Source organism: Aotus nancymaae, unplaced genomic scaffold, assembly GCF_030222135.1.
Source record: "Aotus nancymaae isolate 86718 unplaced genomic scaffold, 86718_ANA_hifiasm-v0.15.2.pri h1tg000016l, whole genome shotgun sequence".
Taxonomy (NCBI): Eukaryota; Metazoa; Chordata; class Mammalia; order Primates; family Aotidae; genus Aotus; species Aotus nancymaae.
In genome coordinates, this window is record NW_026988428.1 from 35,013,631 (window position 1) to 35,027,501 (window position 13,871).

General features: G+C 41.3%; 1 protein-coding gene and 1 pseudogene across 3 annotated transcripts in view; both read right to left on the reverse strand.

The window, feature by feature from the left end:
• Positions 1–13,871, reverse strand: part of TFCP2 (transcription factor CP2) — a 58,623-nt gene that overhangs the window by 25,179 nt on the left and 19,573 nt on the right. The gene's annotated exons all lie outside the window — the stretch shown is intronic.
• Positions 1,998–5,428, reverse strand: LOC105715974 (prohibitin 1-like; annotated as a pseudogene).

Consider the following 13,871-nt stretch of genomic DNA (forward strand, 5'->3'; position numbering starts at 1 on the left):
TAGGAGGCCAAGGCAGACAGATCACCTGAGCTTGGGAGTTCGAGATCAGCCTAACATGGAGAAACCCTGGCTCTACTAAAAATACAAAATTAGCCAGGTGTGGTGGCACAAGCCTGTGATCCCAGATACTTGGGAGGCTGAGGCAGGAGAATCACTTGAACCTGGGAGGCAGAGGTTGCGGTGAGCCGAGATTGAGCCATTGCGCTCCAGCCTAGGTAACAAGAGTGAAACTTCATCTCAAAATATTAATACAATAAATAACTAAATACATACATAAAGTTAAATACACATCTATTGATCCAGCAATTCCACCTATTGGTACTTAACCAAGAAAAATGAAAACATAAATCCACCCAAAGACTTGTTGTAAATGTTCATAGCATAAAAGCAAAAACTAGGCTGGGCACAGTGGCTCATGCCTGTAATCCCAGCACTTTGGGAGGCTGAGGTGGGTGGGACACCTCAGGTCTGGAGTTCGAGATCAGCCTGGCCAACATGGTGAAACCTCGTCTCTACCAAAAATACAAAAATTAGCTTGGCATGGTGGTGCATGCCTGTGGTCCCAGATACTTGGGAGGCTGAGGTAGGAGAATCACTTGACCTCAGAAGGCAGAGGTGCAGTGAGCCAAGATCGTGCCACTGTGCTCCAGCCTGGGCAACAGAGCAAGACTCCATCTCAAAAAAAAAAAAAAAAGAGAGAACTGGAAAGAACCCAAATGTTCATGAGTAAGAGAATGAATGTACAAATCGTGGTATACCCATAAATGGACTACTCAGCAAAACAAAGGAAGGCAACGTGTATGAATCTCACAGATATAACGGTTGACAAAAAAAGCCAGACACAAAAAATGCATAATGCATGGTTCTGTTTATATGACATTGGAAAACAGGCAAAGCCAAAGAGAACAATGGTTTCCTGGTGGGGCAGGGGATGATTTGGAAGGTATATAAGGGGACTTTCTGGGGAGATAAAAATGTTTTATACTCTGATAGGTGTGCTACATGGTTGTAACTGTAACAGCTTATTTTTGCATCTCAGTGTATAAGAATTTTACCTAAAAAAAAATATTGAGTAGAGGATGGGGAATGTGTAGAAGTATAAATGATAAAAGAGGGCCAGGTGTGGTGGCTCATGCCTGTAATTCCAGCACTTTGGGAGGCCAAGGCAGGCAGATCATTTGAGGCCAGGTGTTCGAGACCAGCCTGGCCAACACGGTGAAACCCCATCTCTACTATTAATAAAAAACAAAAATTTATGGATTTATGTTTTCATTTTTCTTGGATAAATACCAATGGGTGGAATTAGCTGCGTGTGGTGGCACATGCCTGTAATCCCAGCCATGTGGGAGGCCGAGGCATGAGAATAGCTTGAGCCAAGATTGTGCAACTGCACTCCAGCCTGGGCGACATTAGTGAGACTGGGGCTCAAAAAAAAAAAAAGCTAAAAGAGTAGTAGCATCTTGATGACTTCTAAAGCAAGATGATGAATACAAGAGGGTTCCTCATATTATTCTGTTTACTTTGTATATTTTTGAAATTTTCCACAGTAAAGTTTTTTTAAAAAAGAAAAAATATGTATAGGCCACAGAGTACTTCTGGGTACAAAAGAAGAAGGGACAGTGTACATGAAATAAAATAAATAATTAAGATTCCCCCAAAAGGTTAGAAGTCAAGAATCCAGTGACTTTTTTTTTTTTTTTTGAGATGGAGTCTTGCTCTGCCTCCCAGGCTTGAGTGCAGTGGTGTGATCTCTGCTCACTGCATCCTCTGCCTCCTGGGTTCAAGCAATTCTCCTACCTCAGCCTCCTGAGTAGTTGGGACTACAGGCATGTGCCACCATGCCTGGTTAATTTTTGTGTTTTTGGTAGAGACAGGGTTTCATCATGTTGGCCAGGCTGGTCTCAAACTCCTGACTTCAGGTGATCCACCTGCCTCAGCCTCCCAAAGTGCTAGGATTACAAGAGTGAGCCACCACACCCGGCCCAGTGATTCTTGTTAACATTTCCCATGTTCAAAACGGAATACATTGAAACCTTTACCTATAATTTAAATATTACGCTTATAAAGAGACCAAAATGCCTTTTTCTACCATCCACAGATGAAAAAGCAATTCTTTATGTATACCTATATCCCTCAGCAGTATATACATTTTCACTAATACATCAGATTAAAGGGTCACTACCTTCAGGCAAAGACGCTATTGACAGAAAGTTGACTGCCCTCATGTGAATTTTACAGACAATATTATAAATTCTTACTGTAAAATAAAACAAGTAGTAAATGTTCTGATTATTGACTTCACATGCAGGTAAAATACAAATTTACTGGCATGAAAACTAAAAAAAAGGAGTGGTAGAAGAGAAGAAAATTTTTCTTTCTGCTGATGTCTGAATAACAATATGTTATTATTTGAATCCAGTAAGACTACATGCAGACCAGTTTTCATGAAACAGTTCTTTTGTTTTTTTTGAGACAGAGTCTCTCTGTCGCCCAGGTGAGAGTGCAGTGGCGCAATCTCAGCTCATTGCCACCTCTGCCTCCCGGGTTCAAGTGATTCTCCTGCCTCAGCCTCCTGAGTAGCTGGGATTACAGGCACCTGCTATCATCCTTGGCTAATTTCTATATTTTTGGTAGAGGCAGGGTTTCACCATGTTGGCCGTGCTGGTCTCAAATGCCTGACCTCAGGTAATCTGCCCACCTTGACCTCCCAAAATGCTGGGATTACAGGTGTGAGCCACCATGCCCAGTCTATGAAACAGTTTTCTAATCATTAAAAAATATTTCAAAGGCCAGAAACATAGAAGTCACTTCCTTTTCCTTCAACTTTACTCATATAGGTTACGAGTGGAGAATGTTGAGGGAATCCTTTTTCCTGTCCATATTAATTTGTCACATGAAACATACTATTGTTCCCTTGAGACTATTTAAAACTGTAGAAAAAAAAAACTGTAGAAACAAAGTTTTCTAAAAAATTACTCTGTTCTGGTTCTTTTATTTCTCAAGATCAGGAATTTACCAGTGCTCCCATAACAAAAAGTATAGAAAATAAAGCAAAACACCACAAAACTTAAGAAACAAATTGTTAGCCTTTGGAAGCCTTTACTGCCTTATCATTCTCAAATACATCATTCTGATGATTCCTTAAAAGATTAGTGAAGATTACCAGGTATCAAGGCAAATAGGATTTTGAAACATAGCAACAGTTCAACCTTTATGAATGTATGGTGGTTATTTTTTCTTCTCAAGTATCGCTGCCAACCAAGGTTAATAAATAGCAACCGTTCCTAGTCTTCTCAGGATCATGTGGCATTATACCTAACCCATGACTAAGCAAAAGACTATCATCTGGGGCTGGAATTTTAAAACTGATTCTCAAAGTTACCCCTAAAGTTAACGCAAAACAGCACAGCCAAACCAAATACACAAGACTATATTTCCTCATCAGAGTTTAAGATCTATAAACTTCAAACATATTTCAATTATTCATATTCTTGCTACACTGAATTTCCTTTAGTCTGCTGTGGGAACAAAAGAGTACCTACTCAGTTCCACTTTCCTAGAGGCTAAAGGTCACTGTAAATATAATTCTAGGTCCCTATATATACCAAAACAAAAACAAGCGTATCCAGAAACAAACAATTTTGGAAATACAAAAGTCTGCTTTTTCCTCAGAGGTGAGTTTAGATAAGGAAAACCCAAACCCATTCTGGTAGATTCTAAGTACTTGCTGCCAATGTATAATTTAACAATTTATTGTATTTTCTGATTGCTTTACATATCTATTTCTTTTTTTTATTTTTAACATTTTTAGTTTTTGTAGAAATGGGGGTCTTGCTATGTTGCCCAGGGTGGTCTCAAACACCAAGCCTCAAGCAATCCTCCCACCTCTTCTCCCAAACTGTTGGGATCAAAGGCATAAGCCACCATGCCTGTATTAATTCATTTCAATGAAACATAGCTATTTAAAAGGAAGACTTCTCTTTCATGTTCTTAGCAAATATTCATTCACATGATGTATACTTTTAAGTAAAAAATTATAGGAGGCCACTAAACTCCTATACTAGGCCACAACAGACTAGACTACAAATAAAAATGGAGTCATTCATGTTAAGTTCTACATCCTCAAACCTAAACTAAGCTATCTGATCTTCTAAGAAATCAGGAGAGAGAGAACACCCAATTTCCCAAAGAGGACAGTTTAAATCTTCAAACAGCATAATAACGAAGTTCCTTCTGCTTTAATCCTCACACAAAAATGGTTGCCTGAAGTAATCTATGTTAACCAACCAGCTACTTTTCTTTTTCTTTTTTTTTTTTTTACATGGGGTCTCACTCTGTCACCCAGGCAGGGGTACAGTAGCACGATCAAAGCTCACTGCTGCCTTCAATTCTTGGGTTCAAGGGATCCTCCAGCTTCAGCCTCCCAAGTAGCTGGGACTACAGTGTGCACCACCATGTCCAGCTAATTTTTAAATTTTTTGTAAAGACAGGGTCTCATCATGTTGCTCAGGCTGGTCTTGAACTCTTGAGCTCAAGCTCTCCTCTCTTAGTGTCCCAAACTGCTAGGATTATAGGCATAAGCCACCTTGCCCAACTAATCAGTCATTTTTCCTTTTCTTCTTCTTCTTTTTTTTTCTTTAAAGAGATCTGAAGTGATTTTACTTTTATTGCCTTCACTTTAAGTCAAGCATGAAATTTCACAATGATTTCTGGGGTGGGGGCAGAAGGAAGGCTGTGTTAAGAATCATCGGGGCTGTGGCCCAGTCACCCGGTGGAGCTGCAGGCAGGGTGGGCTTTCACTGGGGCAGCTGGAGGAGCATGGACTGCCCTGCCGGCAGGTAGGTGATGTTCTGGGAGTGTGAGAGCTGGTACATGATATCCTCCGTGGCTTCCAGCTTGCGCAGCTCGATCAGGCCATCCCCCACGGTGGCCAGTGAGTTGGCAATCAGCTCAGCTGCCTTGGAGTTGCCCTTAGCAGATATGATGGTGGTCTTTTTCTGCTCAGCCTTTTCCACCACAAATCTGGCCCTCTCTGCTTCCTGCTGAGCCACCTGTTTGGCTTCTACCACTTCTGTGAACTCCTTCCCAAAGGTCAGATGCATCAAAGACACATCATCCAGGATGAGCTCAAAGGTGGCTGCTTGCTCCCTCGCTCACCTGCCTGAAGACCAGCCATCTCTGGGTGATTAGCTCTCTAGCACCAAAGCGAGCCACCACTGACCTGAGGATCTCTGTAGTGATGGACGGCAGCACACACTCATCATAGTCCTCTTCAATGCTGATGAAGAAGCAAGGAAGTTGGCTAGTGATGGGCTGGAAAAGGATGCACAGTGTGATGTTGACATTCTGTAAATCTTTGCCACCAGCGATGACTAGCACAGTATGTGGTTGAGAATGGCAGTCAAAGAGAATTAGTTTCTTTACCCATGGGATGACAAAGTGAGTCCCTTCCCCTACCACAATGTCCTGTTATTTCTGTCCTGGAACCAGTCGAAGATGACAGTTTTGTGCCCAGCATCCACATTATATAAGGCAGAGTTCACCACGCCTCCTACAACAGCTAAGGCCCGGGCAAACTTATGACGGACTCAAACATTTTAGCAGCCGTGGTTTCTTCGGCTGGACCCTCTCACACCTGCTTCCATTCTGACCTCTAGATGAATCAATCAGTTATTTTTCTATTGTTCTGTCTTCCTCTCCCAGCCTTACAAGAAAAAATAACTCTGAAAAGTAACCAATACGCTCTGTTCTTTGCTTCTGCTTTCTTTGGCCCTTCTGTCTAACCTCTTCTGCTCAGCTTACTGGAACAATTACTCTATTTTATGGAATGATGTCTTGCTCAATTCTAGAATCACAAATAAAGCCACTTGAGATCTTTAAATTTGCCATAGTTCTCTCCTTTGACAGGTTGTTTGCATTCACCATAATACTCAACACTATACAATACTCAGTGATCATTTTGGAATTTTTTTATCTTACCCTATCTCTGATCAAAATATAAAGATATAGAAATCACACCTGTTAAAAGGGTAAGCTGAGTATACGTTAAAAATGTATACCCTAAATGGAAATCCACACCTGAGCATGGAGACACAGCAGAAAGCAACTGAGTGAAAGTAAGAGGAACAGAAGCAATATAAGGAGTGATCTAGGATTCCACAAAGAGCTGTTTCATGGTCCCCTGAGGTATAAATCACCCTCTTGAGAAGAGGCAGCCCCTGAACGGTCTCTACTAATTCATAACTGTGGTTTAGCTTTCTTCCTTCAGGCCTACCGGCTGTTTGAGATGCTCTGTTCTAGAAAGAGCCTAGAAAAGGGAGAGACAGAGGGTTGAAGAGGTTACCTTGAATAAGAAAGGCAGTAGATAGCATCTAAGGAACTTAGAAACTAACTTGAGACAATAAGATGTCATGAACTTCAATGTTCCTAGCTGTAACCCCCATTTAGCCTCCACTAAATGATGAGAATAAAGCATTTGAAAGAAAAGCATGCTAACATCCCTAAGTTAGCTACAGGCTGAAAGGGCAACAGCTGAAGAGACTACACCTTACTCTGAGACCAGCTTCAAAAGAAAACAATATCCGGCAAACAATTGGTCATAACAACTTTAAGAAAATAGATTGATTTTCTGGGATTTGTGGGAAGGACGTAAGGTCAGATCAGGAAGGAGACCTGACAAGGAGAGATGGCCCTGTGGTTTTACCATAAAGACAGTGAGATGTCCTAACTACCTAGTAAAGGCGAAAATGGCTTACCTTCTGTCACAAATAATGATAAAAGATTTCTGCTACTGAAAAATCTCATTCAACTAACAAGCAGCATATATGATTTTTAAAATTTGCCTTGCTAATTATTCTATCATCCAGAAGGTAGAAGAAATGGGTAGAATTTTAATTTGGAACCTAATTTGAATTTAAAAAATTGATCAGAAAAGAAGTGGTGGAAGCCTCAGAAGAAAACAACCAAGGCAGACAGGCAGGCAGACGGGCAAGGAGCACCGCTAGATGTAGCAACTAGACACTGAGAACAGGCTTCAACCAGTCAAGGAGACAGGACCTAAGGCCATGGTCTGAGGAGCTAAAAGGGAAGACAACAGGATTGAGGTTCTCAAAAATGAAATTCTGGCAATCTCACATTATCTGAGATAGAGGCGGAAAAAAGAAGGGGCTTATCTAAAGAGACTAGCTGGAAAGCTCACCAATCAACTCAGACAGACATGCACGATATATATAAAAAGAAAGAAACTATTTTTAAAAATTGCACTGATGTGTCATCAAGAAGGAAGCTGAAGCTGAAGCCCAGGATGTGCTGAGACTTGCAAAAAAGGTAAGGAAGGCACAGGCCCACTCTTTGATGTAAATGGCATATTATTAATTAATATAAAGCAGAGACAGAACATCTCAATTCCTGTTTTTCTTCTATCTTTTCCATCAAGAAAAATCATCTTGAAAGTAGAAAAAAAAGAAAAAATATTAGGAAAAGTAGATTAGTGACCAAGATAAATAAGGAGACTATTAAAGGGTGCCTAACTGCTTAAATGAATGAGAACCTCCTGGATGAATCTACACCAGAGAATTTGAAGAATCTGCAGATGAGATCCACAAGTGACACTCTGGAAACTCAGATAAACCTTATGATTCTAATAAACCCCAAATATCACATTAGCTTTGTGTGTCGGCAGAAGCAATTTTTTTTTTTTTTGAGATGGAGTTTCACTCTGCCATCCAAGCTGGAGTGCAGTGATGCAATCTTGGCTTACCGCAACCTCTGCCTCCCAGGTTCAAGCGATTCTCCAGCCTCAGCCTCCTGAGTAGCTGGGATTACATTATACACCACCACTTCCAGCTAATTTTTGTATTTTAGTAGAGATGAGTTTTCGCCATGTTGGCCAGACTGGTCTTGAACTCCTGACATCAAGTGATCCACTCACCTCGGCCTCCCAAAGTGTTGGGATTACAGGCGTGAGCCACTGTGCCCAGCCTGCAGAAGCAATTTTCTTTTCTTTCTTTCTTTTTTTTTTTAAATTCATCTGGGTGCAGGTGGGCTGACTCTGAAAAGAGAGTCAGCTGCAATTTTCAAAAAGAAGGGAGATCACATTCTCCATATCTTACACCAGAGTGATATGACATGCAGGACAAGCAAGACTGCAGAATAGGTTACTAAAAGAATAGTTATTAATAAAAACTAGTATTGGGAACATCTAGAAGCCATAACCAAACTCCATTTTCCTTTTTTTATATGGTTAGGCCAGCAAATGCTATAGGCATAAATATAGTATCTGCATTTTAGCAATGGATAAAATAAAGTCTCTCTTGATATCACTGTGCAAGGTGAAAAAAATATAATTTTTTTAACTTAAAAGTTAAGTGGCTTCACAGATGACTATACAACTGTACCTAAAGAGTGCAGATAGGCCGGGTGCAGTGGCTCATGCCTGTAATCCCAGCACTTTGGGAAGGTGGGCGCATAACGAGTTCAAGAGATGGAGACCATCTGGCCAACATGGTGAAACCCCGTCTCTACTAAAAATACAAAAATTAGCTGGGTGTGGTGGCACATGCCTGTAGTCCCAGCTACTCGGGAAGCTGAGGCAGGAGAATCATTTGAACCTGGGAGGTGGAGGTTGCAGTGAGCCGAGGTTGCACCACGCACTCTAGCCTGGCAACTGAGTGAGACTGCCTCCAAAAAAAAAAAAAAAAAAAAAGAGTGCAGATAAATCTGGAAGAAGGCTCAGTAGACTCCCACAGGGCCCCAGAGCAACCTGTCCTCTCTAACTTTTTTTATAAATGACTTGGATGAGAAGGAAATGAAAAGGACGATGATCAAATGTGCACATGACAGGAATCTGGGATGGGAAAGTAAATACCCTGTATGACATAATCAACTTTTAAGTAATTCTAAGCGGCTGGAAGAGGAGGCTAAATTTAAGGGATCACTTTTAATAAGGACAAATATAAAGTCATGAGCTTTGAACAAATCAACAATAACAACAAAATGGCACAGGACAGTGAGAAGTGACTGGGCTTTTAAAAAAGCCTATTTCAAAGAGACAAACTGTGGCACAGCTGCCAAAATCACTGATACCAGGTTTCATTAAAAACAAAGTCTGAATGAAGAAAATGTCATTCTCTATGCAAATCAGACCACACTTGAATATACTTAGTTATGAGTGTACAAATTTGAGAGAACTTAAAAAATCTAAGGAGAGAGAAGAATAAGTGAGGTGACCTAAAGTCATGTCATATGTAGAGTAACTGAAGCGAATGAGGATCTCGGTTGTGAGCAAATAAGTCTTTTTAGTTCTATTCTGTAAAGAGATTTCAATAGCTCAGGGTTGGATGAGTTGACCTCTTTAAAAGGGTCTCCAAATCAGTTCTATGATTTTATTATTCTAAAAAGACTAAATGTTTTGAAACTGTTCAGGTATTAGAAGTTACGTTGGAAAGAAAATGGGCACAGGGAATCTTTCTGGCATGATAAAAATGTTCTAAAATTGGAAGAAAAAAAAAAAAAGAAGCTGCATTGGGGCCAGGCACAGTGGCTCACACTTGTAATCCCAGCATTTTGGGAGACAGAAGCAGGACTGCTTGAGATGAGTAGTTTGAGACAAGCCTGGGTAAAAAATAAGACATCATCTCTACAAAAAAATTTTTTTAATTAGCTGGGCATGGTTCTGTGCATCTGCAATCCCAGCTAATGGGAGGCTGAGGTAGGAGGATTGCTTGAGCCTAGGAGGTGAAGGCTGCAGTGAGCCATGATTGTGCCACTGTACTCCAGCCTAGGCAACAGATTGAGATCCCATCACAAAAAAATCTACAAACACAAAAACAACATAAAAAAAGAAGCTGTTGGCCGGGCGCAGTGGCTCATACCTGTAATCCCAGCACTTTGGGAGAATGAGGCAGGCAGATCACGTGAGGTCAGGAGTTTGAGTCCAGCCTAGCCAACATGGTGAAACCCTGTCTCTACTAAAAATACAAAAATTAGCCAGACGTTGTGGCACATGCCTGTAATCTCAGCTACTCAGGAGGCTGAGGCAGGAAAATCACTTGAACCTGGGAGGCAGAGGCTACAGTGAGCCGAGACTGGTGCTACTATATATACTCCAGCCTGGGTGACAGAGCAAGATTCCATCAGAAAAGAAAGAAAGAAAGAAGAAAAGGAAAGAAAAGAAAGAAAAAGAAAGAGAGAGAGAGAAAGAAAGAAAGAAAAAAAAAAAGAAAAAAAAAAGCTGCATTGGGCTGTGTTTAGGGATCCTATTTATTATCAGAAAATACTAACTGACATGTAGTGTCCTCTTGATATTTTCCATCTGCTATAGAGGGCAGAGCCAAATGATAACTATAAAAGCCTATATATTGGCTAAGCCAACTGGTTTATAAACCTGTCTATACTTTCAAAAAACTGGCGGGGCACAGTGGCTTATGCCTGTAATCCTAGCAATTTGGGAGCCCGAAGCGGGTGGATCACCTGAGGTCAGGAGTTCGAGACCCAGCCTGGCCACCATAGCGAAACCCTGTCTCTACTAAAAATATGAAAATTAGCTGGAAGTGGTAATGGGGGCCTGTAATCCCAGCTACTCTGGAGGTTGAGGCAGGAGAATCATTGGAACCCGGGAGGCAGAGGTTGCAGTGAGCCAAGACTGTGCTGCTGCACTCCAGCCTGGGTAACAGAGTAAGACTCTGTCTCAAAAAAAAAAAATGAAAAAAACAATAATTCTCGACAAATTATAATAAAGGTATAGAAAACATCTAGGCATACTAAATCTTCTGTATACCAAATACAACGGACCCAACAGTGTAGTTTTTTTCTATCACAAACAATTCCCAAAAATAGTATTCTTGGTTAAAGTTAAGATATAAAAGGTTTTCCGTTCTTAGAGAATGTCTACATCTTGGCCAAAGGTGAACTATGCTCAAAGTATAATGAATGACACTCTCAGATCTTCTAAACTGTCTATAAACTAGCTGAGTAAAATACATATTTTCTGAAATACCAGTAACTCCCTTTAGAAATAATTAATTGTTTTTACTCGAGGGTGGCCATGAATGATAACTCCCCTTCTGAAAAGAAAACTTCAGTCATTCAAAGATTTATTACCTACTAAGTATCAGGTACTATTGTAAGTATGAAAAACCACATATCGATTTTAAAAAATAAAATTACTGGCCGGGCGCGGTGGCTCAAGCCTGTAATCCCAGCACTTTGGGAGGCCGAGGCGGGTGGATCACGAGGTCGAGAGATCAAGACCATCCTGGTCAACATGGTGAAACCCCGTCTCTACTAAAAATACAAAAAAATTAGCTGGGCATGGTGGCGCGTGCCTGTAATCCCAGCTACTCAGGAGGCTGAGGCAGGAGAATTGCCTGAACCCAGGAGGCGGAGGTTGCGGTGAGCCGAGATCGCGCCATTGTACTCCAGCCTGGGTAACAAGAGCGAAACTCCGTCTCAAAAAAAAAAAAAAAAAAAAAAAAAAAAAAAAATAAAATTACTTTATTTTCCTTCTTCTTCTTTTTCTGTTCTTTTGGTCTTTAGTGTTTCAGCAACAGTAAATAAATGGTACATCTTTTAAAGCTCTTACTACTTTTTTAAACACAAAGTTTATGACATCATCTATTCTATTTTGTACTCACTTATTCCTAACTAATTTACTTACGTTCTTTTTCAGTCATGCCTAACTTACAGCTAAACAGTTGCTAGCTAGTTCCTATCTAATTGTAATAGAATAAATGCTAAAATAGAGGAACTGGTTGTGGGGGGGCGGAAATGAATATAAATAAAGTCTAAATAATCCAAATGTACTCTTAAGTTTTAAACATCATAAAAACTGCCCAAGATTTCATCATTAGGCTGCTAAACGTCCCTTTGGTGGCTAATCTCTAAAGATGGTCTTGGATGATCCACAGTTCTTTGTATTCATACACTTTCATAGCACTCCCTCCACACTGGATCTGAGCTGGTAACTTGCTTTAACAACAAGAATGAGGAAGAAGCAGCAGTGTGCAAGTTCTGGTTTAGGAATTAGTCTTTTTCTTGTTTTTAAGACAGAGTCTCAAGTGATTCTCCTGTCTCAGCCTCCTGAGTAGCTGGGATTACATGCAAGCACCACCATGCCTGGCTAATTTTTTGTATTTTTAGTAGAGACGGGGTTTCACCATGCTGTCCAGGCTGGTCTTGAACTCCTGACCTCGTGATCCTCCTTCCTCGGATTCCCAAAGTGCTGGGATTATAGGCATGAGCCACCGTGCCTGGCTGGGACTAGTTTTTAAGGATTGCTAGCTTTTACTTTTGCACTTTTTGGGAACTGCTAGTAAGTCTAGCTACTCTGCTGAAGCAACCACATGGAGTGGCTACGTGGAGAGGGAGAGACGCTGAGGCTACATGGAGAGAGAGCGAGGTCCAGCCAACCCAGTGTCTCAGCAGAGCCCAGCACCAAACGTGAGTGAGCTATCTTGAACGTCCCAGCCTAGGTCTCAAAATGACTGCAGCCTGAGCCTGCTGATATCACATGAAGGAGAACTGCACAGTCAACCCACAGATTCATGAGAAGTCATTGTTGTTTTGAGCCACTAAGTTTCTGTGGGTGGTTTGTTATGCAATAAAATAGCGGAATAGTCTAATTCCAAAGCTTCTAAAGAATTATTTGTTCTGCAACAAAACTTAATAGTAATGGTGAATATGCAGAGGAAAATATTAAGTCAACCTTACTTAGAACGGTTCAACTAAAAAAAAAAAAAAAGGTACATTCCAAAAGCCACTGTATGACATTTAAGAAAAAATAAACAACAAAGCACAAAACCATCTCACATTACAATATGACATCTCACCTGAACTTAAATTACCTTTTAAAGCAAGCTAATGCTATAAAGCCTTGAACTACACTGCCAATAAAATATACCTATTTTAACTCTCTTTTTTTTTGGAGATAGTCTTGCTGTTGCCCAGGCTGGGGTACAGTGGTGTAATCACCACTCACAATAGCCTCAGCCTCTTGGCTCAAGCGATCCTCCCACCTCAGCCTCCCAAAAAGACGGAACTACAGGTGTGTGCCACTATGCTCAGCTAATATTTGTATTTTTTGTAGAGACAAGGCTTTGCAATGTTGCCCAGACTGAGACTGGTCTCAAATTCCTGGACTCAAGTAATCTGCTGCCTTGGCCCCACAAAGTGCTGGGATTACAGGCCTGAGTCATCATGCCCAGCCCTTGTTTTCACTCTTTAAGTAAAGAAGCAGTGTTGGCCAGGCATGGTGGCTTACGCCTGTAATCCCAGCACTTTGGGAGGCCGAGGCAGGTAGATCAGTTGAGGTCACGAGTTTGAGACCAGCCTGGCTAACATGGTGAAATCTTGTTTCTATTAAAAATACAAAAATTAGCCTGGCGTGGTGGTGCACACCTGTAATCTCAACTACTTGGGAGGCTAAGGCAGGATAATCATTTGAACCCAGGAGGTGGAGTTTGCATGAGCCAAGATTGCGCCACTGCACTCCAGCCTGGGTGACAGAGCAAGACCCTGCCTCAAAAAAACAAAAAAAGGCCGGGCGCGGTGGCTCAAGCCTGTAATCCCAGCACTTTGGGAGGCTGAGGCAGGTGGATCACGAGGTCAAGAGATCGAGACCATCCTGGTCAACATGGTGAAACCCCGTCTCTACTAATACAAAAAATTAGCTGGGCATGGTGGCGCGTGCCTGTAATCCCAGCTACTCAGGAGGCTGAGGCAGGAGAATTGCCTGAACCCAGGAGGCGGAGGTTGCGGTGAGCTGTGATCGCGCCATTGCACTCCAGCCTGGGTAACGCGCGAAACTCTGCCTCAAAAAAAAAAAAAAAAAAAAAAAAAAAAAAAAAAGAAAAAGAAACAGTGTTAAAGAATGT